Raw genomic sequence first — 27243 nt, 5'->3', positions numbered from 1 at the left:
TGCGGATCTTGACGAATGTTTGACAGAGTGGACATTCATGTCCGTGACAATTTTGGTGGAAGAGTAGTAATCACACCAGAGTAGCAACACAACATACCTGGCTAATGATTTGTGGAGGACTGATTCAAATCACTCCATGACAAGTGTTGAATTCTGAAATTGCTAATATCTGGAAGGAATATTCTAATGGCTGGCATGGAGCAGCAGGAGACTGCCATAAAACCCATGAGGTTCACCAACATGTGGCTTTCCAAGGGCATTGTGCCATTCTCTACCCATCCTCACTGGCCCTGTCCCTAATTCCTTTCAATATAACAGTATTATTCAGAGTATAATATCTCATTAACTCTATTGTTATGACAAAAGGATTGCCTGCCAGAGCAAAACTACCCTGCTAGCATTAGATTTACAACCCAGTGAAATTAAAACATTGAATGTTCCTCAATTTTACTCAGTTGTTCTTCACCAGTCCTTGTTGGTAATGTAGATAGGACATCAAGCTTATACTTCACGATGAAAAAAATTATAATTCATCATGTAACTTTCACAGATCTCTCAGACATTATAATTAATATTTGCAAATTTATCCCAACCTTTGGTAGACTGTACTGTCACTGACATCATTGCAAGGTCAATAATGTTTTCACGAGGTTACAGTGAAAAATACAAAATTATTATTCATATTGTAACTTTAATAGAACACATATATTCAACAAGGTAATATACTTCCTAGCTTCAATTTAAACTCACCAACCCCGATCTTACACACCCATTGATGTACACAAACAGAGATGGGACAAATGTTCTCGGGACACAGGCTGAAGTACAGCCAGATATTTTAAATTTGAAAGGAGTTGGCATTTAAGAATTTAATGATAACTATGAAATAATTGTCAAGAGTAAAAATAAATCTTGGTTATGCATATATTTTTTTGAAAGAAAACAAACATCCTTACCTTGTCTGTTCCACATGTGACTCCAGACCTAAAGCAATGTCACTGACTATGAACTGGTAACTGTGCAATAAGTACTGGCCCAGTCAGTGCTGCTAACATCGCATTCATAAATTGGAAACTAGCTCGTCATTTAGGCCACTCAATAGCGGGAGTTGCTGGATAAGGTCTGCTTCCATTTTTCAGTTGCCTATCACTTAAACTGCACCAATATTTCTCACCCATAATCACATCCCTCATCTTCACAATATGCTTCCGTCGTGTTCAGAATATTCAACTGCTGTTTTGCACAGACGTGATGGGCCGAAGGGCCTGTTTCTGTGCTGTACTGCTCCATGATTGAAAACTAACCCCTGAGTGAGTGATTCTCTCTTATTCTCTCATCCAAAGCTGTACCTTACACAAGGCCCATTCAATGATTGTGTTTTATATGATGGCATACACCATCAGAGATTGACAGGATTATAGAGCACAGAAGGATCCCAATCCACTCATACTGCTGACTCAGGAAAGAAATATTCATTCGGACTCACAGTCTCACTGTGCCAATCTTTCCTGACAGTGTTTGTTTTTGTTTTTGACCTTTTCCTGTACCTATTCAAAACTTCCTTAGAAATTGTTCCCCTGAAGAGCACCTCAGCAGCATCGGTGCAGAAAGGGAATTCCATTTATCCCGGCTTGCTGTGTGGAATCTTATTCCACCTCTGGCTCTTTCAAGAATCAGTTCCTCCGGAAAAAGAATAGTCCTGTCATGGAAACACCTCTCGCCTTTTATTGTGCACCATCATAACTTCAATCATCTCCCACAAACTCTCACCACCTCTCACAGCTCTCATGTCAATGCACAACTTCTTTCATCTATTCACCCCACTGAAGATTCTCACCCTTCACACAATTATCTCCCTGAGTACAATGTATGAAACACTGCAGAGAGATAATGTTCTTGCTCCCCACTTTTCAGATTAATACCAGGAGACTTTTGATTTTGCCTGGAATGTCCATTTTCCTTCTCCTCAGATGCTGCCTGACCTGCTGTGCTTTTCCAGAACCACTCTAATCTGAACTCTCTTGATTTCAAAGTCAACTTTCTAATGACTAACCATTAAAAATAGACAGAGTACCATAATTTAAGAAGGTAAGATGATCTCCTCACCTGGAAGACAGACGATTGCAAGGCCTTTTAAGAAAACAAACAGAATCTCTAAAATTATTGGTTGTTGCATGTTGTGTGCCTCTATTCATTGAGTCTACAGGTCAAGTTCAGAAACTGAATTGTAAATGGTTCCTTATGTACACAGTATGATAAACCCCCAGTGACATAGTCCATGTTATTCCAGTGTACTGAGCAGGCTCATTAAGCACATTCCTGTGACATTGCACATTCCCTCTACGCTGGCTGTTTGAAAATAGAAATGGAACAAATTATAATCTCTCCCCTTTCCCACCCCAAGGACTTTCATGAACAAATAAGTGTGTTTGTTTATCACTGCTGCTTTGGAAATGCTTGGGTTAGGAAATTAGTTAATCGAATTTCGCTTCTTGTGTCAGACACTGGACGGATTATTGTGGGTGTAGTGACTGAAGCCCAGAGTTGTGTGAGTTTGGTACACTGTTCCCCTTGACATTGTGGGCAGTGACTAAATTCTAGGCACTAAACCTAGAGAAATATTGTATCAGATCCCACTGCAGAAAGTTACCATTTCAGACACAACATTCTCATTTACTCAGTAAATGTGAGGGTAAGATCCTTTCACTCCAGAACAGGTCTCCAGTGCATCAGACACAATTAATGGCTCCATCTAAAATAAAGTTGGCTTTTTCCCCGAAATCTCCCTATGGAGAACCAGCCTTCCTTTTCTCCCAGAGTTCAGTTCAGTTCTCGCCCATGTTGATGCTCAGTTGGTGATGTTTTGGTTGAGTGAGTGTGGCAAGGCGTGTGGAGCCATGATGGTCAAACAAGGAGAGGGACGGAACAGCTGTGGTGTGACAGAATGGGCTCAGAGGGCTGAATGGACTCCTCCTTTAATATTTTTTTCACCTTTAATACCTGAGCAAGTGAAGAACCACCTCACATCACAGATTGGCCAACTGTGGTAAAATGTAGGTAACAAGGAATGAAACATTGCACACAACAATGAGATTCCTCACTCTCCGTCCAACAGTCAGTGGGGATCAGTCCAAACATGAATGATTCAACAACGTGATAATGTCCAAACTGATTGTACTATGGAACAAGGTCAATCCCAGAATGAAACCTGAATTGATAGGTCATCTTGAAACATAAAACATAGGGACGTGGAGAGTCCACTCATCCCATCAATTCATTGTCAATCCCATTTGATATAAACATAGCTGATCATCCAACTCAGTCCCCTGTTCCTGCTTTCTCCTCATATCCTTAGATCCCTTTAGGGCTAAGAACTATACCTGACTCCATCTTGAAAACATTCAATCTTTTGCCCTCTACAGTTTGCTTTAATAAAGAATTCCAGAAGCTCACCACTCTGTGGTTGATGGCATTTCTCCTGGTCTCAGCCCTAAATGGTTTACCCTGTACCTTTAGACTGTGACCTCAGTTCTGGAATAATTAATTTTTGGCATTCATTAACCTCACGGTTTATCACTGCGACACAGCGACACACAGCATCATAGGCTTTGTCGACAACAGAAGTTTATTGGAAAACAGAGAAAAAAAGCAAACACATATTTAGCACAGAAGACAGGTTTTCATGAGCTTAAAATTAGATATATTCAATAATATTTGCAAAACTGGCCATGACTGGAGACTCGTGCAAAGAGAAATCACATGCCACTGATAACTCTTTCAGTTTCTCATTGACTAGTTCCTTCTGGAATCTTTCCCATGTCTGTGGAGACGACTTCACGATTGGCTTTTTGGACCAGGTGGAATGCTATTTTCACACAGATGTTCGGTTCTGAAGTTTCTCATGTCTAATGAGTGGTGTTTGTTTCATCCAATTTCTCAGGAATCTCCACAAACAGTTTCAGGGACTGAAGGTGAAACAGCTGGGGAGAGTGTTTGAAAATTTGGAGGATGTTACCAAGAAAGGGAGGGGTACGCGTGCTCTAGGAGGTTAGAGAGATGGGGAAGGGGTATAAGGGGTAGAGGAGGTTACACAGATAGGGAGAGGATGTAAGGGCTTTATGGAGTTATAGAGAATGGGAGGGGGTATAGGAGCTGGAGAAGTTTACAGAGATAGAATGCGATGTTGGGGTTGATGGAGATTTTAGAGAGAGTTGGGAGTGCTGGGTTTGGAGGAATTGACAGAGTTAGGGAGGGGTGTAGGGACTGTATGAGACGACAGACATAGGGAGGGTTGTGAGGACTGGAAGAGGTAACAGAGGTGGGGGATGTAGGGGTTGAAGGAGGTTACGGAGATAAGGAGGATGTGTAGGGGCTGGAGATAGGGAGGGTTTTTAGGGGTGCATGGAGATTTCAGAGACAGGGAGAGGTTCGTGTATACTTACTCTGCTATCCAACTCAGTCCCCTGTTCCTGGTTTCTCCCTAACCGCTGTGATCCATTAGCCCTGAGAGGAACGTTGAATGTCGGAGCAGGAAAAGAGTGATGCGGATCACCTTATGTCAGTTTGCAATCCCATGGTGCATTTCATTGCCCATTAAGGCTGGGAAAAGTCACATGATATTGAAATACTGTTAAAACTTGGAGACAGACAATTGGATTACATCATCCTCCCTCCCTCAGTATTCACAATGCAGTAAAATTAAATCATTCAAAGACCGTCAACATTGACACAATGCTTCCTAGCCAGCCTTTTAAATAGCCATTTCAGACTCTGCGAATAATTAATTCCAGACACTGGTTTGTATGGCAAATACAGGGCTTAGCAATTTATTAACAAAGGGGCAATGTTAACAGAGTAAACATAAACAGCAAAGTATTCTAGTTGGTCTACATTTTAAACCCCAATAGCTTTGTTTTCTGTCTCATTCATACAGTAGACGGACAAACTAACACAGTTCAGGGATACATTAAAGAATGTGAGAAAGCTGACCAAATTATTTCAGCGGTTCACAGGGTGGTTCATAGGCAGGGATGATGGTTTCTTGCTTGACATTTTGAAGATATGAATCAGACTTTCCTTTACAGTTCACTCAAATAAAGACAGTCATACTTATGACTTAGTTTTCTGTTCTCTGAGTTCAAAAGAGATGATTAAGGAAGTTAGGCAGGAAGATTTCAAATCTTTACCCTGCAGCGCCAATAGCCAGATTAACAGAAACACAGCATAAACCCAACCCAACTTGTGACCACGCCCTGACAGACTGACTGTCTCCTCCATGATATCCCTGTTACCATCCAACATCTGCACTCTGCCTGAGATAAGGTCTTTTCCAGACTTGCTGGAACCAATTCCTGGAGAGTGACCTCATCGATAACCAACTTCTGTCATCTGTTTCACAAAGTTGGCAGTTAGGGGCTCTCCCTTCATTGTACAAGATAATGTGAAAGTAGATGAATTGTCTAGAGTGTGAAACCAATTAATTAAGTTAATAACTTAAAGGAAGGTGTTAAGAGATTATCAAGAAAACAGGGATGATTCAGTGCCAGTGGTAAGAGTTAGCATTCTCAGTCCGTGCCTTAACTCCGAACGATATAGCATCAATATTGGTTTTTGGATTTAATTTGCATTCTTGCTCTTTGTCCTGATGAGTGCAAGTCAAAAATTGCAATAACATATGTCCTTCCTCAATACTATTTTAATGAGTTTATTCATTATGTGTCTGGATTCATGACACGAGATCCATGGTTGAAGAGAAAAAACACGGCAGATCTGTCCAACAGTGTCTATTAACGCGACTGGAACATATTGAGCAACTTAGTAATATGAACAAATGCGTATTTGTTGCTGAATGTGCCATGACATTGGAATTGGACCCATTGCATCTGGGTGTTGTATTGAACTCGAGTAGAGTGAGTTCAGGGGTGTGTAAGCTGCATGAGCTGAGCTCAGTTGAGTTCCAATGGACTCAGCTGGATAGAGATGGTTTCAGTTAGACTCTAAGTGATGGAGCAGCAATGGGCTCAGTTAAAACCCATCTGATTGTTTTCTTGTTTTCTTCAGTGGAAGACTGTTACAATTTGATAAACATCGCAAAAGAGTTTGATGTGAATTTTACCACATGTTTGAGAAATAAAATGTTCCCTGGTATTTTTTTTTAAAAGGCAATTGCAAGTCGAATGTTGGTGCTACTTAATATTCAAAGCACAGTTGTGAACTCCCTCTTGACAAGATAAAGGACAGCAGTCTATTGTTGGAACATAAGTCCAGGATGTCAACCCTCCGTGGACGATAATATATTGAGTGACTGACATGTGAGAGAAAGAAGGTGGATAATGAAAAAAAGTAGAAAAACTAACACTGTCAGAACAGTGTTTGGAAAGCAAGTACAAGTATTATCTTAAGGAGCATTCTTTAGGGAGTGCTGTTCACAATCCTTTTGTATCTCCATGTGGAATATGCCAGTGTTGTGGGACTGTACAATGTAATGTGAATGATTTTTAAGAAAGTGTTTAGTAGACTGGAACTGACACCAGACGTCACACACGGTGTTTACGATTATGTATAAGGGAGTGTTGATTCTTACCTCAGGAGCTCAGTCCAGACTCCAAGCCCTGCGCGAGAGTTAATGAATGAGATCGCCCAACATTAACAATGCAAGGACCAATAATTCTACAGATCTTATTCGCTTTCTTCCATTTCTTTGCAATTGTCTGTGTTCCAGGTGAGGAGATCTTCCCCGTGACTGACTGTCGTGTTTATAGTTCTGTCTGTGTTTTATGGTGAGATATTTGATGGATTACTTTGGAAGTGGGATGTGGATGGACTGATTGAAGGAGTGACCTTGGGGAAGCTGCAGTGCCATGTTACCAGGAATGTGAATCTTCAGTTGCATGGAGAGAGGAAAGAGGTTGCCCAGTGTCCTTCGAACTGAACATGATGAAGGTGGTATAGGGACCATGAGCAGAATAAACCCTAAACCTGAAGCCCATTTCCCTTGAGCCTGCTTCTCCAATAACTCGGATCTTGGCTGATGGGAAATTCCTCACATCCTGCTCTTTCTCTACATTCCTTGATTTCCCCGACTGACCAAAAAAATCCAAAATGAAGAATGAGAAGATGGCTGTAGGAGCTGCTCCGTTTTGAGATATTTTAGGTGTTGGAGATCACTTCCTCGAATTCCAGGAGCAGCAATTGCTGTTTTGTTTGCTTTTGCATTGTTTTGGAACTTTGGGGAAATAAAACCCTCAAAACAACAGCACTCTTAAAAGACAGAAAGACAGACGATAGGCAGCGAACACATTGTCAGTGAGGGAGGGAGGTAACTGACCCAGCAATGAATCTGCACAGTTGCAACCTTTGCTGTTTGAGTTCCTGTATCTCTGGACGTCAGAATTGGTCTAGGAAAAAGTTTAAAAAGTGAAATTCACAGCTGACCTTGGAGGAACCTATGTGGGAGAGCTCACAGCACAGGAACAGATAAATGCATAGTTTTAAATGTGTAACTTTGCTATGTGGTTGCTGTACTGAATAAAACGGGTTCTTTCTTGATTATAAATTTTATTGAAATCTGCCTGTTGATTAAATTTTAAAAATATAAACCAGAAATACTAAGTTAGCTTGGAGCACTGTTTTTGTTTAGAGCAAACAGAAAATGCTATCTTTCTGGATCTATTGATTGTGAAGGAACAAAGATGATCTTTTTTTAGAGTTACATGCTCATCCTGTCAGATGTGGGAGTTTAGGGAGAGTTTCCATGTTACTGATTATTTTGTCTGCAGTAAGTGTGCTTGGTTGCCAATTCTATTGGATCGCATGGATTGGTTGGAGCAAATGTTAGAGGTAATGAGGAATTTACAAGAGCTAGAGGGTGTGATGGATGACAGTTGTAGGAAGGGAGAAAAGCCTCAGATACAGTCAAATGGACGGGTTAACTCCAGGAAAGCTAGGAGGGGTAGTGCAGGTAGTGCAGGAGTCTCCTGTGACTATCCCCATTTCAAACAAGTATGCTGTTTTGGAAAATGTAGGGGGTGATGGACTCTCAGGGGAACGTAGCATGGAAGCCAAGTTTCTGATATTGAGACAGGCTGTAATGCAATGAGGGGTAAGTCGGGTTCCAAGCAAAAAAATTGCGATAGGGGAATGTACAGTCCAAGGCACGGACAGACATTTCTGTGGCCAGCAGCAATAAATCAGAATGGTGTGTTGCCTCCCTGGTGCCAGGATAAAAGATGTTGAAGAGAGGGTGCAGAATGTTCTCAAAGGAGAGAGGGTCCAGCAGGATGTCATTGGAATCAACGACATAGGATTGGAAAAGGATGAGATTCTGAAGGGAGAATGTATGAAGTTGGGCAGAATTATTTTTTAAAAATGAGGTCCTTGACAGAGGTAATATCTGGAATACTCCCGGTGCTACGAGCTAGTGAGAGTAGGAATAGGAGGAGAGAGCAGATGAATTCATGGTTGAGGAACTGGTGCATGGGAGAAGGTTTACACTTTTCAATCATTGGAATCTCTTCTGGGGTAGAAGTGAACTGTACAAGAAGGATGGATTGTACCTGAATTGGGCGGGGTCAAATATACTGACAGAGAGATTTGCTAGAGCTGCTCCGGAAGATTTAAACTAGTAAGGTGGCGGAGGTGGCAAGGGTGGTAGTAAGGTAGCATCACACCCTCTAGCTCTTGTAAATTCCTCATTGCCTCTAACTTTTGCTCCAATCAATCCATGTGATCTGGTAGAATTGGCAACCAGACACACTGCAGACAAAATAATCAATAACATGAAAACTCTCCCTCAAGTCCTACAGCCGACAGGTTGAACATGTAACTCTACAAAAGACCATCTAGCAGATAATGCATTGAGAACTTTAATCTCCCATTATCCATCAGCTTTCCATTCAAATCAAATTCAGAATGCTAGGATAGGCATAACGTCCATCATTTGCTTAGGATGTGAAATCAAACACTTCATGCAGTTTGCCACATGGTCATTTCACCTTCACTCTCTTCTTAGTCAAGAATATATTGGCTAGAATTTGTAATCAATCACTCTGTGCATATTTATCTTGTTATGCAAAGGAGAGTTCTGTGTGGAACCAATTAGAATAAGGCAGTTTTGTTCAACTTATAACTAGCTCATCCCAATTACATGTTGAGGATTTATACCTCCCTCAGTTTAGCTTTCTCATCCTACTCAGTTGTTTTGGTTCAAGTGTTTGCATCAGTTGAATTTCAAAATTCTGTGTTCAGAGTTAACTCCAGAATTTCAGCACAATGCTAAACGTTGCCCTGCTGAGCAGTACTGATGGTGTGCTGGTCAGTCTGAGGTGCTGATTCCACATGCAGTATCAAGCCAACACAGCTTCTGCCTGCTCTATAGGATATTAAATATCCCAAGGCACCAATAATACTTGGTTTCCTCACCAATCCCTCTCCCTCAATCAGCATCACACAAAAAATTAGCAACAACTATCTATAATTCTGGTTGTGGGAACTTGATCAATCTTGCTTATGCCCTTCCTTAATTACAAAATTTATCATTTTTAAGACATGCACCGTAGATGATAAAGCATTTCCGGGCATCTGATGGTTATCCATTTAAAATCCTTCTTGTTCTAATTGTTGTAACTGTCCCTGTCCTTGTTTTTGATATTGATGCCTACTGTAGCAGTGAAGATTCATGATCCCACATGTAGAATAATTTTTCAATGTCTCTTCCAGCTAACTTAATGACGATTGTGATTCTCTCTCGTGGAAAGTGTGGCATCACCAAAGGTATATCCACCTACCTCATTTCCATGGCAACAGCAGATCTCCTCGTCATTGTATTCAGTATAATACTCACAACACTTGGTTTCAAATATTTTCCCATTTCCTTCCTGTTTTACACAGCGGTGTGCAGTTTTAACATCATCATGGGCTATGCTGCTATTGACTGCTCCGTTTGGTTGACCATCGCTTTCACCTTTGATCGCTTTGTGGCCATTTGTTGCCACAATCTGAAAGCCAGATATTGCTCTGCCAGAACAGCAGCCTCAGCAGTAACCATTGTCTGGTCAGTTAGCATTTTGAGAAACATTCCATTTTACTACAAATACCAATCTTTGGGTACATGGGGTGGTGTGCCCTGGGGCTGTGGCATCAGACCAGGGTTCTTCATCTTGCCAGGATGGGTGGCATTTTTCTGGATCCACCAGCTGCTGAACCCATTGATCCCTTACCTCCTGATCCTGCTGTTCAATGCTCTGACCGTCAGGCACATTGTCTTGGCAAATCGGGCACGCAGGGGTCTCCGAGCTCCCAGTAACAGGGACCAGAGAGGAGATGCAGAGATGGTCAACAGGCGGAAATCCATCATCCTGCTGTTTGTTGTCTCGGGCAGTTTTATATTGTTGTGGATGACCAAGGTCAGTGTTTTCTTACTGATGGAGATTACTAACGCCCATTTGTTTCGAAGTTATGACCATCCTGTTATGATCGCTGACATATCTGGGACTATGCTCTTCTACCTGAGCTCCTGTACAAACACTGCCCTTTATGCCCTGACCCAGAGTAAATTCAGAGAGGAGCTGAAGAGGGCTCTGAAATACCCCTTCACTCTCATCCGTGAATGTATCTCTTCATCAAAATAAGAAATGCGGTTGAGACAGGAGCATAGTTTATGTCCCTCGCTGAGCTCTCTCTAGTTTCGGGACTTCTCCTGATTTTTCCTGTTATGTTCCGTGCAACTGAGAGAAGAGAAGGAATTTTCTTCTTCAGCCGTGAGATGTACACGTGTGTGGCTCGAAATGAGGACTAGTTCATGTCTATTGGTCCTTTCTCTGGTTATTTCTCTATTACTCTTCTCTAGCCCTTGGACCAAGTGAACACATCGCCCCTTTCCTTGCGAGAGTGAGAAGTCACATGACACCAGTTTGCATTCCAACAGGTTTATTTGAAATCGCAGGCTTTCACAGGGCTGCTCCTTTGTCAGGTGAAGCCCTTCCCCAGCCCAACAACACCACTTCCACATCATTTCTTTGAGAAACAGAGTTGTCCAACAGTCTTTAAAAAAAATTATTGTCAGTTTGTTAAAGCTGCATTGATGCATGGGCACATCTCTCTTCCTATGAGATTTCAGATGGTTGATGTCACTTTGACCCACTCTGCTTCTCAATGTGGAGAGTGTGCATTCTACTCCCTCCCTTCCAGCACCAGCTCTATTCCAATTGTCCAATTCCCTCCAAAGGCCTGTGGAGTGCAATGTCTTTTGGATTGTTCTTTAATATTCAGCCCTGCGGACGGAGGCCTGGATTCCCTGCTGGGCTGTATCCTGACCAAGGGTCTGAGAACGGTCTGACTGGAAAACTTCCCTCACCTCCTTTTCTCTGCTTTATTACACAGTGGAGGTGATTCTGTCCGTGGCTGACAGAATATTCATGAGGAAATGAATAAAAAATGAACAAAAAATGCATGCTGTCAATGTTATGTCTCCATTTTACTTAATTCTATTTCCAAACCTCACATGATCTGCAATCATACACACTTAAAATGGTCTTCAGGGAAAAAAAGAACATCTCAGGGTTTAAGGTGATACTTTCAACATGAGACACATCATTGAAGCTGTTCCTCTCTCCACACATTCATAATTTGTCTACATCTCCTTTACTTTCATTCCTTTCCCATTCCCTCCATCTGTTGTTTCTACTGTTTAGGGGTGGCACGGTGACTCAGTGGTTAGCACTGCTGCCTCACAGCACCAGGGTCTCAGGTTCGATTCCAGCCTTGGGGGACTGTCTGTCTGAAGTTTGCACATTCTCCCCGTGTCTGCGTGGGTTTCCTCCAGCTGCTCCGGTTTCCTCCCACAGTCCAAAGATGTACAGGTCAGGTGAATAGGCCATGCTAAATTGCCTCATAGTATGAGGTGCATTAGTCAGAGGGAAATGGGTCTTGGAGGTTACTCTTTGGAGGGTCGGAGTGGACTGGTTGGGCCAAAGGGCCTGTTTCCACGCTGTAGGGAGTCTAACCTAATCTAAACTCATTCGACGGACATCAGTGGGATTGGATAGACTGACATATATTACCTAACCCTAATTACCCAGGGGCCAGTTTAGAGTGAAGCACATTGCAGTGGGTCTGGAGTCACCTGTAGGTTCAGACTGAGCAAAGACGGTAGGTTTCATTTCCCTGAAGGGAATGAGTGAACCAAATGGTACTTTATCCCCCAACAATCAAGGACTGTTTCATGTTCATCCTGAAGTTCTTAATTCCAGATTTGTATTGAAGGGAAAACTCCATGGTAGGATTTGGTCTCAGATCCCCAGAACATTATTAGTGTCATCGGAATGAACAACCCAGTGATAACAAGGCCACCACCTTATGCTACGTTCCCTTCCCTTCCTCTCCTTTCATCTCCACTGAACCCTTCAGGTCTCTCTTTCTCTTATTCTCTCCCTATCTGGTGACAATGTAGTCAATTAAATTAAGATGAATATTTTGGAATTGGTCGACATTGATGTTGTCACATGTGCCAAGAAACAGTGAAAAGTGTTGTTTTCCGTGCTGTACAGGCAGATCGTACCATAGGAAGTGCATCAGGGTAGCAGAACCGAGTGCAGAATACAGTGTTACAGCCACAGAGAAGGTTCAGGGAGAGAAATCATCATCAACGTTCGAGATGTCCGTCCAAAAGTCTGATAACAGCGGGGAAGAAGCTGTTCTTGAATCTGTTTGAACATGTATTCAAACGTTTACGTCTTTTGACTGATAGAAGGGGATGGAAGAGTATAACTGGGGTGGGACTGTTGTTTGATTGTGATGGTTGCTTTCCAGTCACAATGGGACAAATGGATGGAGTAAGTGGATTGAAGGCTGGTTTGTGTGATGGACTGGGCTGTATTCACAACACTCTGAAGTTTCTCACCAGCTTGGGAGAAGCAGTAGCCATACCACACTGACATGCGCCCAGGCAGCATTCTTCCTGTGGTAAATCTGTAACAATTGCCCTTACACTGTGTCACCTCGCCCTCAGTCTCTTTTGTGTGTTCTCTCTTAATGTTGCTTGAGATCCGACCGACAATGACGTTTTCATCAGCAACCTTGCAAACGGAGTTGAAGCAGGAAATCGCCACCCAGCCGTGTGTGATGAAGGCACAGAGTCGAGGGCTGGGTATGCAGACCTGCTGGGCCTTGTTGTTGAGGATTACACTGGAGAAGACGTTGTTGACTTGTCCTACCGATTGATGTTTGTGGGCAGCAAGGTGGCACACTGGTTAGCACTGCTGCCTCACAGCGCAAGAGACCCGGGTTCAATTCCCGACTCAGGCGACTGACTGTGTGGAGTTTGCACATTCTCCCCGTGTCTGCGTGGGTGTGCTCCAGTTTCCTCCCATCATCACAAAGACGTGCAGGTTAGGTGAATTGGCCATGCGAAATTGCCCGTAGTGTTAGGTAAGGGGCAAATGTAGGAGTATGGGTGGGTTGCGGGCCGGTGTGGACTTGTTGGGCCGAAGGGCCTGTTTACACACTGTAAGTCATCTAATCTCACCAAGAAGTCGAGGATCCCGTTACAGAGGAGGGATACCAAAACCGAGGTCTCTGAGCTTCGAAATGAGTTTGTTTGGAATTATGTGTTGGAGGTTAAACTGTAGTCAATGGGTAGCAGAGTGACATTGACCTCCTTGTTAACCAGTTGTTCCAGGAATGAGGGAGATAGGGCCAGGGAGATAGCTCCTGCCATTTACTTGTTGCATTCAGAGGCAAATTGGAAAAGATTGAGGCATTCTGGGAGGCTGGAGCTGATGTGAGTAATGGCTAACCTCTCAGAGCGCTTCATAATGATGGAGATCTGAACCATCGGGAGGTAGACATTGCATGATTTTTCTGTGGCTTTGGGATCATGGTGTTTCCTTGATGCTGGTGGGACATTCAGATCACATTTAAATATTCAGGAACTGAATCTTAAAGGCTTTACACTCTATCAAAAAGACAGGCTGGTGGGCAGAGGGGGTGGGGCTTCCGCATCAGTTAGAAATGAAAATAAATCAAATGTCAGAAAAAGTAAGGTCAGATGGTGTAGAATCTGAGGGGGTAGAATTGAAGAACTTTGAAAGTAGAAAAAAAATCCACAGTTGGAGATCCGTACAGGCTTCCAAACAATAGTCAGAAGCTGGGTCACAAGATAGATCAGGAGATGGAAAAAGATGTGTAGGAAAGGCAAAGTTACAGTGATCGCGGGGGATTTTAATATGCAGGTTGGTAGCGGATTACAAAAAAAAGGAATTGGTGGAATGGCTCCGAGATGGCTTTATGAAGCATCTCATGGTGGGGCCCACTCAGGAACACGCAATTCTGGATTTAGGAATGTGCAATGAGACAGACTTGGTGAGGGAGCTTAAGGTGAAGGAACCCTGAGGAGGCAGTGATCATAAAATGACCGAATTTACTCCACAATTAGAGGGGGAGAAGGTAGAATCTGAGGGAACATTAATACAGCTGAATAAAGGCAACTGCAGAGACATGAGGGAGGAGCTGGGGAGAATGGACTGGGAGTGGGGCCAAACAGGAAAGGTACTGGAACAGCACTGGCAGGAGTTTCTGGGAGTAACTCAGGAGACACAGCAGGGATTCATCCCGAGGGAAAAGAAGCAAGGTACAGGGAGGATGAGGAAACCATGGCTGACCAGGGAAGTCAGGGGTAGCATCAAAACAAAAGGGAAAGAATATAATGTGGGGAAGGGCAGTGGGAAACCTGAGGATTGGGAAGCTTACAAAGACCAACAGAGGGTATCAAAAAAAGAAATAAGCAGGAAAAAGGTTGCATTTGAGGGTAAGCTAGCCAGCAACATAAAGCAAGACTGTAAGAGTTTCTTCAGCTATATAAAGGGCAAAAGAGGCAGAAGTGGACATTGGGCTGCTGGAAAGTTACGCTGGAGAGATAGTAGTGGGAACAAGGAAATGGCTGAGGAACTGAATAATTATCTCACGTCAATCTTTATAGTTTAAACCACGCGCAAAATCCCAAAAATTCAAGAGAGAGGCGGCAGGGCTGAGTATGGTAGCCATCACCAAGGAGAAGGTGATAGATAAACTGAATGGCCTGAAGGTGGATAAGTCACCTGGACCAGATGGGCTACACCCCAGAACTCTAAGGGAGATAACTGCAGAGATAGTGGAGGTGGTAGTGGTGATCTTTCAGAAATCACTAGGATCAGGGAGGGCCTCAGGAAATTGGAAAAATCACCAGTGCAACACCTGTTTAAAAAGGGAGTAAGGCAAAAGACTGAAAATTACAGACCAATTAGCCTACTTTCGGTTGTGGGTAAGATCTTGGAAAAGATTGTGAAACATGAGACTTCCAAATAATTGGTTGTAGATGGAAAAATAGATTTCATCAAGGGGAGGTGATTCCTGACAAATCTGCTAGAATTCTTTGAGGAAGTAACGAGCAGGTTAGACCAAGGGGAGCCAATGGATGTTCTCTACCAGGACTTCAAGAAGGCCTTTGACAAGGTGCCACACAGGAGGCTGCTGGGTAAGATAAGGACCCATGGTGTTAGAGGTAAGGTGCTAGCATGGATAGAAGCCTGGCTGTCTGTCAGGAAGCAGAGAGTGGGGATAAAAGGATCCCTCTCAGGATGGCAGCCGGTGAGAAGTGGTTTTCCACACAGCTCAGTGTAGGGACCACAACTTTTCACTTTACACATTAATGATCTAGATGAGGAAGATTCTGTGGTTGAGAGCAAGACTCCTGGATGGTATGTTGCCAATCGGATGCCAGGGTCAGCGATGTCTCGGATCGAATCTCCAGGCTTCTTCATGGGAAGGGAGAGCAGCCAGACGTTGTAGCACTGATAGCATAGGTAGGGAAAGAATTACGGCCAGAAAAGTGAACCGAGGGAGTTAGTTTGGAAGCAGAATGGAAGGATGAACAGAGTAGTAAACTCAGGATTGCTATCGGTGCCGAGGGCTCGGGAGGCTCGGTACAGAGAGTGAGTACAGGTGAACACATGGCTGCAGGGCTGGTGCAGGTGAGATGACTTCAGCTACGTGGATCATTGGGATACCTTCTGGGGAAGGTAGGGCAGGTACAAGGAGGACCATTTACACCTGAACTGTAGGGGCACCAATGTCCTGGGCTGGGGGTTTGCTGGTGCTCTTTGGGAGGGTTTAAACTCGATTGTCTGGGGACTGGGAAGTGGAGCTACGGATCACACGATGGAGTATTTAAACAGACAGTGCAGAGAGCTGGAATAGGCAAAGGTACAGTCAGTGTGATGGGTTGATATTTGTCTATTTTAATGCAATAAGTATCAGGAATAAGGGTGATGAATGCAGAGCATGGATCAGGACTTGGAACCATGATGTTGCAGTCATTACTGAGATTTGGATGTCACAGAGACAGGAGTGGGTTGTTGGATGTTTCAGGGTTTAGATGTTTCAAAAGGAAGAGGGAGGGAGGTAAAAGAGGTGAGGGGGTGGCATTGTTAATCAGGGATAGTATCACACCTGCAGAAAGGGAGGTCCCCGAGGACGGCTTGTCTGCAGACTCAGTATGGGTGGAAGTGAGAAACAGTAATCAGGAAAGGAGCAGTCACTTTATTGGGGGGGCAGATTTTGGAAATGCGCAGCAGTAACAGGGTTGTTGTTATGGGTGACTTTAACTTCTCTAATACTGGTTTGAATCTCCTGAGTTGAAATAGTTTGGATGGAGTAGATGTTATCAGGTGTGTCTCAGAAGGATTTCTGACTCAATATGTAGATAGGATCAGTGGTGCTGGAAGAGCACAGCAGTTCAGGCAGCATCCAACGAGCAGCGAAATCGACGTTTCGGGCAAAAGCCACTTCCGTCGATTTCGCTGCTCGTTGGATGCTGCCTGAACTGCTGTGCTCTTCCAGCACCACTGATCCAGAATCTGGTTTCCAGCATCGGCAGTCATTGTTTTTACCTCAATATGTAGATCGGCTGACTGAGGGGAGGCCATATTGGATTTGGTGCTTGGCAAAGAGCCAGATCAGGCATCGTCTCTCTCGGTGGAAGATCATTTTGGTGATAGTGCTCACAACTCCATGGCCTTTACTAATGTCATGGAGAGGGAAAGGAACAGTCAGTATGGGATAGTATTGAATTGGAGGAGGAGGAATTACAATGCTATTAGGCAGGTACTGGGATGCCTAAATTGGGAACTGATGTTTTCAGGGAAATGCACAATAAAAATGTGGAAGTTGTTTAGGAACCACTTGCTGAGAGTGCTGGACAGGTTTGTCTCACTGAAGCAAGGAAGGGGTGGTAGGGTGAAGGAAGCTTGGATGACAAGGGATATGGAACATCCAGTCAAGAGGAAGAAGGAAGCTTACATAAGGTTGAGGAGGCAAGGATCAGACAGGGCTCTAGAGGGTTACATGTTAGCCAGGAAGGAACTGAAGAATGGACTTAGGAGAGCTAGAAGGAGGCATGAAAAATATTTAGCGGGAAGGATGAAGGAAAACCCTAAGGCATTCTATATTAATGTGAGGAACAAGAGGATGGCCAGCGTGAGGGTAGGGCCAAGGGAAGGAACTTTCTCCTAGAATCGGAGGAAGTAGGTGAGGTCCTTAATGAATACTTTGCTTCAGTATTCACTACTGAGAGGGAGCTTGACGTTTCTGAGGACAGCGAGAAACAGGCTGATGGGCTAGAACAGCTTGATGTTAGGAAGGAGGATGTGATGAAAATTTTGAAAAATGGAAGGATAGATAAATCCCCTGGTCCAGATGAAATGTAATCCACGTTACCGCAGGAAGCGAGGGGAGAGATTGCTGCACCTTTGGTGAGAATCTTTGCATCCTCACTGTCCACTGAAGTAACGCATGTGTTTGGAGGGTGACAAATGTTATTTCCTTGTTCAAGAAAAGGAATAGAGATAATTCTGCGAATTACAAACCAGTCAGTCTTATGTCGGTGGTGGACAAAGTATTGGAGAGGATTCTGAGAGACAGGAGTTATGATTACTTGGAAAATCATAGCTTGATTAGCGATAGTCAGCATGGCCTTTTGCGGGGCAGGTCATACCTCGCAAGCCTTATTGTATTATTTTAGGATGTGACAAAACATATTGAATATACAGCAGTGGATGTTGTGTACATGGATTTCAGCAAGGTGTTTGATAAGGTTCCCCATGGTAGGCTCACTCAGAAAGTACGGAGGCGTGGGATACAGGAAAACCTGTCGGACTGGATACAGAATTGGTTGGCCCACAGAAGACAGAATGAGCTGGTAGGTGGAAAGTATTCACACTGGAGCTCGGTGAGCAGTGGTGGTTCCACAGGGATCCGTTCTGGTACATCTGCTCTTGTCTTTTTATAAATGACTTGGATGAGGAAGTGGGAGGGTGGATTAGGAGTTTGCTGATGACATGAAGGTTGGTGGAGTTGTGGATAGTGTGGTGAGCTGTTGTAGGTTGCAACGGGACATTGACAGATGAGCAGAGGCAGATGGAGTTAACCTGGAAAAGTGTGAAGGTTAAATTTGAATGCAGAGTATAGGTCTAAAGGCAGGATACTTGGCAGTGTGGAGGAACAGGGGGATCTTATGGCTCATGTCCATAGATCCCTCAAAGTTGCCACCCAAATTGATTGGGTTGTTAAGAAGACGTATGATGTGTTGGCTTTCGTTAGCAGCGAGATTGTGTTTAAGAGGCGTGAGGTTATGCTGCAGCTCTATAGAGCCCTGGTGAGACCACACTTGAAATATTGTGTTCAGTTCTGGTTGCTTCATTATATGGAAAGATGTGGAAAGGGTTCCGAGGAGATTTACCAGGATGCTGCCGGGACTGGAGGGTGTGTCTTATGAAGAAAGGTTGAGGGGGGCAAGGGCTTTTCTCATTGGTGTGAAGAAGGATGAAAGGTGACTTGACAGAGATTTAAAAGATGTTGAGGGGCACACATAGAGTGGGTAGACAGAATACTTTTCCAATGACAGAAAAGTCTATTGTGCAGAGGCATAATGGTATGGCGATTGTTAGAAGGTTTCGGGGAGATGTCAGAGGTAGGTTCTTTACACAGAGAGTGGTGGGTGTGTGGAATGCACTGCCAGCGATGGGAGTGGAGTCAGATAGATTCAGGATATTTAAGTAACTCTTGGATGATAGTACAATGAAGAGTATGTAGGATAGTCTGATCTTAGAGTAAGATAACAGGCTGACACAACATCAAGGGTTGAAGGGTTTGTACTGTGCTGTACTGTTCTATGTTCTATGTTCTAACTGAGGGCATTCTGACGAAGTTTGCAGATGATATAAAGATAGGTAGAGGGAAGGTAGCATTGAGGAGGTGGGGAGGCTGCAGAAGGATTTGGACAGGTCAGGAGAATGGGCAAAGAAGTGGCAGATGCAGTGCAAGGTGGGAAAGTGTGAGGTCATGCACTTTGGCAGGAAGAATGGACTGTTTTCTCAATGGGGAGAAAGTTCAGAAATCTGAAGTGCAAAGAGACTTGGGAGCTCAAGTTCAACTTACAGGTTGAGTCAGTAGTTAGGAAGGCACATGCAATGATGGCATTTATTTTGTAGGACATCAATATAAAAGCTGGGTTGTACCTCTGAGGACCTATGAGGTTCTGGTCAGACTACATTTGGAGTATTGGGCCCCATATCTCAGGAAGGATGTCCTGGCCCTGGAACATGATCGCAATATGTTCTCGAGAATGGTCCCAGGAATGAAAAGCTTAACATATGAGGAACGTTTGAGGATTCTGGGTCAATGGTCAATGGAGATGAGAAGGATGAGGGGTGGTCTGATTGAAACATAAAGAATACTGAATGGTCTGTACAGATTCGCTGCTAAGAAGATGTTTCCAATGGGTAGGAGAGTCTAGGACCCGTGAACACAGACGTCGGGTACAGGGAAAACCTTTTAGAATGGAGATAAGGAGAAACGTCTTCAGCCAGAGACTAGGGAAACTGTGGAATTCATTGCCACAGAAGGTTGTGGAGGCCAAGCCATTGAGTATATCTAAGACTAAGATCGATACTTCCTGAATATCTCCTCAATACTCAAGAAAAACATGGGGGGAAACCTGGAGAATGGGATTGAGAAATTTATCAGCCAAGATTCAATAGTAGAGCAGACTCGATGGGCTGAATGGCCTAATTCCTGCTCCTGCGTTTTATGGTCTGTGTAAGTTCATCACTGTGTAAGGGACTGTTCCTCAGGAAGATAGTACTGGCCTTTGGAGAATGTTCAGTGTGAATTCAGCTGAATGATAGGAGGAGATGAAGGATGGGATTATGTGTGTGGAAAGCGGGAAACAGGAACGGGTGTGTGGGTGAGGCATGGAGTCTTAACATTTGAGCCAAGTGCATTGAAGGACTGCCATGATAAAGTAGATCATTCAGATAGAGTGGGGATCTGGAAACCTTCCCCCCAATCACTAACCGTGCTGGGAATGAATTACATCCTGCATTATTAGCACGGACACAATTCTCTTCTACAAACAGACAAAGGGTGAGTGAGGGAAATGGAGCTGCACCATCTGACTGAATGATATGCAGCACCAGTGGGCTTCAGAATTCACCCTTTCTGGGTCTCTGAAAGTGGGGTTCAACTGTCCCTTTCAACAGGAGGGTTTTCAGGGAGAGCAGAGGGGAGGTGAGGGAGAGCTGTTAGATCTCCTCTGCTCTCTCTCCAGTGGCAAACACATCCCTCTGGAAATGTGCAGTTTGCTGTCTGTGGTGTAAACAAAGTTTATCCCACTGTGCACTGGAAATCAAGCCCCACTATTTCCTGAGTCATCAAAAAGGTGAATGTTTATTTAAAGCAACAAATTGCCCAACAATACACATCGTATTAAAAGGCCTGCAGTTTTCTTTGCTATTTAACTCTTTAATATAATCAAACCAGTTTAAACCAATGACAAAAATTGCCGTGTTGAGTTGCCAAACTGTAGTGAAAGTTTAAGTGTTAGTTCTTTTATGTAATCCCATTCACACAAGCAAAACCACAGAAGACACAAATATTGTGTTTTGTTATAAAAGCTCATGAAGGAAACACTATTCAGTCGTTCCAGTTGAGTTGGCAGGGACTGATATGTTGTTCTCTTTCAGATTCTTTTGATCCCTTCCAAATGTTTGATGATGACATGAGTTTGCAGGAACACCAATTCCCAATTTCCCATTCGCTGTTTGAAAATGTTTTGTTTCTGTGTCTCTGGAAGGAACTTCCAATTGGCCTTTTTAACAGAGGGTTTTCAGAGAGAACAGGGGAACGCTGAGAGGGATTACCTATCTACCAGGGTGTCTTCATTCAGTTCCCCATGCAGAAAGGGCAGAGAGTGATACGCATGCTTTGTCTTCACAGGCTGTTATCAAAACCTGTATTCTCCACACAATGGGATGTGGTGAGTGACCAAGAGATTGTTACTTTGCTGAGCTCTCCTGAATACACCACAACTGGTGCATGTTGTAAAATGGATTCAAATAGTGTCTCTGATCAGAATGGCACTGAATGCACACGCAGACACACACACACACACACACACACACACACACACACATCCATCCACACACACGGACACGTACACACACGCACACTCTTTCTTTTGGATTACTTTCTGCTTTAAAGAAAAAAAAATGAATATAAAAAACACAATTTTGATGGTCGTTCTCTTGTCCATTTCTGACAGTTTCCTTTTGTTAAAAGCAACACCTTTTCCTACTCGGATCCATGAACCAACAAAGTAAAGTGCTCTTTTGAATCCACCACTGTGAGCAGAAATGTGGAGGTGTTGGACTGGGATGGACAAAGTCAGAAGGACAGAAAGATCAAGGGGATGCGAGAGATCAAAAGATCCCACAAGTCCCTGCAGGTGACCAAGGGTGTTAGACGGTGTGAGGAAAGTGTCATCAGCTGAAAAACAAGGGAAGGGATGACCTATAATCCGAATAAATGAGGCAGAGAGATAATGACAAACAAGTTAATAAGAAGGTGGTGCTGGAGACAAACCAAATGATTGAAGTAACATGGAACACAAACAGAAGCTGCTGGAAAAGCTCAGCAGATCCAGCAGCATCTGTGAGGAAAAGCAGAGGAAGGGTCACCGGACCTGAAAGGTTACCTCAGATGTTTCAATAGAAATTGGCAATTGTTGGGCAGTATCCAATCTTGTGTTGTTGTAGTGTCTGCACAGTCTCGCTAATATACCACGCCTCGGAGAATCCTTACCCGCAGATGGATTCAAGCAATAGAGTACCCTTCATCGTCCAGTACTTCCCCTCACAGCCTGTCCCTCACAGCCTTCAACACGTCATTAATGACAACAAACATCTCACCAAGGGTCAGCCCTTCACCTCCACTTCTCACCTTCAAACAACCAGCGAACCTTAAACAGACCATCGTTCCCAGCAAACTGCCCACCCTTTCGGACCACATCGATCAAAACACCACACCACCCTGGCACAGCACCCTCCGCAAAACATGTCAGATCATCGACATGGATATTACTATCACACTTGGGGACAGTACCTACCACGTACACAGCAGGTCCTCATGTGACACAGCCAGCTTTGTCTACCTCAAACACTTGGGGTGATGATGCCCTGAGGCATGGTGTATTTGTGAGACCATGCAGACACTACAGCAATGGATGAATGGACACTGTGCAACAGTGACCCAGTCAGGAATGTTCTCTCCCAGTCGGGGAACAGGTCAGTGCTCAAGGACACTCAGCCTCCGATCTTCGGGTAAACTTTCTCCAAAGCAGCCTTCGAGATACAGAACAACACAGAATCGCCAAGCAGAAACTGATAGGCAAGGTCCGTACCCATGAACAGGGCCTCAACTGTTATCTTGGGTTCATATTGTACTACATGTGACTCCACCATATATTTCTGTGTCTGTAAAATCTTCCTCGCTGAACAATGAGACCTTGGAATGCAGGTTCATAGCTCCTTGAAAGTCGAGTCACAGGTAGATAGAATAGTGAAGGCAGCGTTTGGTATGCTTTCCTTTATTGGTCAGAGTATTGAGTACAGGAGTTGGGAGGTCATGTTGCAGCTGTACAGGATATTGGTTAGGCCACTGTTGGAATGTTGCATTCAATTCTGGTCTCCTTCCTATCAGAAAGATGTTGTGAAACTTGAAAGTGTTCAGAAAAGATTCACAAGGATGTTGCCAGGGTTGGAGGGTTTGAACTGTAGGAAGGGGCTGAACAGGCTGGGACTGTTTTCCCTGGAGCGTCGGAGGCTGAGGGGTGACCTTATAGAGGTTTATAAAATCATGAGGGGCATGGAGAGGGTAAATAGACAAAGTCTTTTCCCTGGGGTGGGGGAGTCCAGAACTAGAGGGGCATAGGTTTAGGATGAGAGGGGAAAAGATATAAAAGAGGCCTAAGGGGCAACATTTTCACACAGAGGGTGATACGTGTATGGAATGAGCTGCCAGAGGAAGTGGTGGAGGTTGGTACAATTCCAACACTTAAGAGGCATTTGGATGGGTATATGAATAGGAAGGGTTTGGAGGGAATGGGTCAGGTGCTGGCAGGTGGGACTAGATTGGGTTGGGATATCTGGGCCGGTACGGATGCGTTGGACTGAAGGGTCGGTTTCCATGCTGCACATCTCTATGACCCTATGACTATCACCTTGATAATTTGTCATGATCCCATCACCGGAATTAGTTTGTACAGTTTTAGATGACATGTTACTTAGGATACACACTTGGCATGTGACTCTTTTAGCCATCAAGTTGTTCCAGCTGTTTAGTTGGTCTCCAGCACAATGTAATATTTGATTTTTTTGGAATTATCTCTCTGCCTCAATTACTCGGATCATAGACCATCCCTTCACTTGTTACTCAGTTGTTTGATACTTTACTCCCAATGTCTGTCCCTTTCGATCACCCGCAGAGATTTGTTATGCAGCCTGTCGACACTCCCACTCACACCATGTGTACGATCTTTATATCGGTCTGCCTATAAATTCTGTGTTCTGTGTGCTTCCCTCCCCTTCACCTGACGAAGGAGCAGTGCTGCGAAAGCTTGTGATGCCAAATCGCCGTGTTGTACTGTAACCTGGTGGTGTGTAGTTACTAATGTTCTCCAGCCCAGTCCAACCCTGGCCCCTCCACATTGTAATGTACAGTGATGAACTACTTTGTCTTTAGACACAGAGAGAAGAAGAGGAAGAGAAACCTGGAGGGTTCAGTGAAGGTAAAAGGAGTGGAGGAGAAGGGAAGTTAGGATGAGGCGATGGCCTTGTGCAGTTATCACACGCTGTTCATCCAATGACTCAGAAAATGTTCTGGGAACCTGAATCCAAATTTCACCAAGGACATTTCCCGACACTAAAAATCTGGAAGTAAGTGGCCCGGTGTCTCAGTGGCTCGCCATGCTGCCTTAGAGCGCCAGGGACCCGGGTTCAATTCCCACCTCGGGTGATGCCTGTGTGGAGTTTGCACATTCTCCCCGTGTCTGAGTGGGTTTCCTCCAGGTGCTCTGGTTCCATCCCACAGTCCAAAGATGTGCAGGATAGGTGAATTGGCCAGGCTAAATTGTCCCATAGTGTTCAGCAATATGTAGGTTAGGTGCATCAGTCAGGGGTAAATATAGGATATAGTGGAATGGGTCTGAGTGGGTTTCTCTTCGGAGGATCACTGTGGACTTGTTGGGCCGAAGGACTGTAAGGATTCTATGTAAGGCTTAACCTTTGGGACAGCATGGTGTCTCAGTGGTTAGCACTGCTGCCTCATAGCACCAAGAACCCAGGTTTGATTCCAGCCTCAGGTCACTGTCTATCTGGAGTCTGCACATTCTATGCCCGGGTTTCCTCCAGATGCTCCAGTTTCCTCCCACAATCCAAAAGACATGCAGGTCAGGTGGACTGGCCATGCTCAATTGCCCATAGTGTTAGGGGCATTAGTCAGGGGTACATACGCGGCAGGGGAATGGGTCTGGGTGGGTTACTCTTTGGCGGGTCATTGCGGTCTTGTTGGGCTGAAGGGCCTGTTTCCACACTGTAGGGAACTGAATCAATTCTCTCAAAAGGAAGATTTTACAGATATAGAACAGTATGGTGGGGTTATGTTAAATATGATATGAACCCAAGGTCAGAGTTGAGGTTGTCTTCATGGTTACAGGACTTAGCTATCAGTTTCTGCTTGGCAATTCTGTGTTGTCAATTATCTCAAAGGCTGCCATGGAGAACACATTCCTGGAGATCAGAGGCTGAATATTCTTAACCCCTGAAGGAGGGAGCAAACATTCCTATCAGGGATATTGCTGCACATTGTTCTTTCATCAGTTGCCATAGCCTCTGCCTGGTCTCGGCAATGCAATCAAAAGAAGGATTCCTTGAATTTTGGCAGATACAAAAAGCTCTCGTTCACTCATCTCCTTCAGAGAAGAGAATACCACCATCCGAGCTTAGTGTGACCTTCCATGTGGATCCAGACCCACAGGAACATGCCTCACTCGGAACTACTCCCGGGAAAGTTAGGGATGGGTCATAAATGCTGGTCTAACCAATCCCAGTGATATCCCTTGAATGAATGAACACTGTTGTGAATGAATACAGAACCAACAGATGGAGAGAAAGAGAAAGGAATGGAAGTAAAAAGAGAGATGTGGACAAATTATGAATGTTTGAGGGGAGACATAGCTTCCATGAAGTGTCTCATGTTGAACATATCACATTAAGCATTAAATGTTTTATTTCCTGGTGAATATTTTGAGTGTGCGTGGATGTAATTCATCTTAAATTTGTAAAGGGAATCAACACACAACTCCCATAACATATATTTTTCTTTATGCTGTGTCTACACAAATTAGGATGTCCAACTTGTGAAAGGACCGAAGTCAAACAAAGACACAATGCCCACAAGATGTGTTTTTCTTCACGTTTATTCCTTTCCCCCTGAGCTCTCTCTCAGACATGGACAGAAACACCCCCAATGTTTTGTGAAGGAGAGAAAAGGAGGTGAGGGAAGTTTTCCACGTCCCACGGCTCAAGCAGACAATTTTTCCTCTTCATCTCTTTACGTGGAGAATAACAGGGGAATTCAGGTGGGACATGGAGATTGGAGAGAACTCAGAGATGGGCACAAACTGCGTGGGGTACTTCAGTCTCAGTCACTTTTCTTATTTTGATGTAGGGATACATTCACGGATGAGAGTGAAAGGGTATTTCAGAGCCGACTTCAGCTCCTCTCTGAATTTACTCTGGGTCAGGGCATAAAGGGCAGTGTTTGTACAGGAGCTCAGGTAGAAAAGCACAGTCCTAGATATGTCAGCGATCATAACAGGATGGTCATAACTGGGGTAAAAATGGTTGTTGGTAATCTCCATCAGTAAGAAAACACTGACCTTGGGCATCCACAACAACATAAATCTGCCCGAGGCAACAAACAGCAGGATGATGGATTTCCGCCTGTTGACCGTCTCTGCATCTCCTCTCTGGTCCCTGTTACTGGGAGCTCGGAGACCCCTGCGTGCCCGATTTGCCAAGACAATGTGCCTGACGGTCAGAGCATTGAACAGCAGGATCAGGAGGTAGGGGATCAATGGGTTCAACAGCTGGTGGATCCAGAAAAATGCCACCCATCCTAGTAAGATATAGAACTCTGGTCTGTTGCCACAGCCCCAGGGCACACCACCCAATGTACCCAAAGATTGGTATCTGAAGTAAAATGGAATGTTTCTCAAAATGCTCACAGAACAAACAATGGTCACCAACAAGGCTGCTGTTCTGGCAGAGCAATATCTGACTTTCAGATTGTGGCAACAAATGGCCACAAAGCGGTCAATAGTGAAAGCGATGGTCAACCAGACAGAGCATTCAGTCATCACATAGCCCATGATGTAGTTAGTACGGCACACTGCTGTGTAAAACAAGAAGGAAACTGGGAAATATTTGAAAGCCAGTGTTATAAGTATAATGTTGAAGACAATGACCAGTAGATCAGCTGTTGCCATGGAAATCAAATACAGAGAAGTACCTTTGCTGATGCCACACCTCCCACGAGAGAGAATCACAATCGTCACTAGGTTTGCTGCAAGAGACATTGAGAAGTTATTTCATCTGTGGGATCATGAATTTTCAGTGTCAGAGTGGGCACCAAGATCACAAACAGAGACATGGTTACAACAACAAGTACAGGGAGGAGTTCAAATGGATAACCACAAGATGTGTCATGGAACTTTATCTTCTACACTTTGAGCAAAGATCACTTTAGAATTCAGGAAATGAGTACCCAACATTGAACAACATCCGATAAGCACTAATCTCATTAATTCAAGATATT

Source organism: Hemiscyllium ocellatum, chromosome 38 (genome assembly GCF_020745735.1).
Source record: "Hemiscyllium ocellatum isolate sHemOce1 chromosome 38, sHemOce1.pat.X.cur, whole genome shotgun sequence".
NCBI lineage: Eukaryota > Metazoa > Chordata > Chondrichthyes > Orectolobiformes > Hemiscylliidae > Hemiscyllium > Hemiscyllium ocellatum.
Note: the sequence above shows the minus strand (reverse complement) of the source record.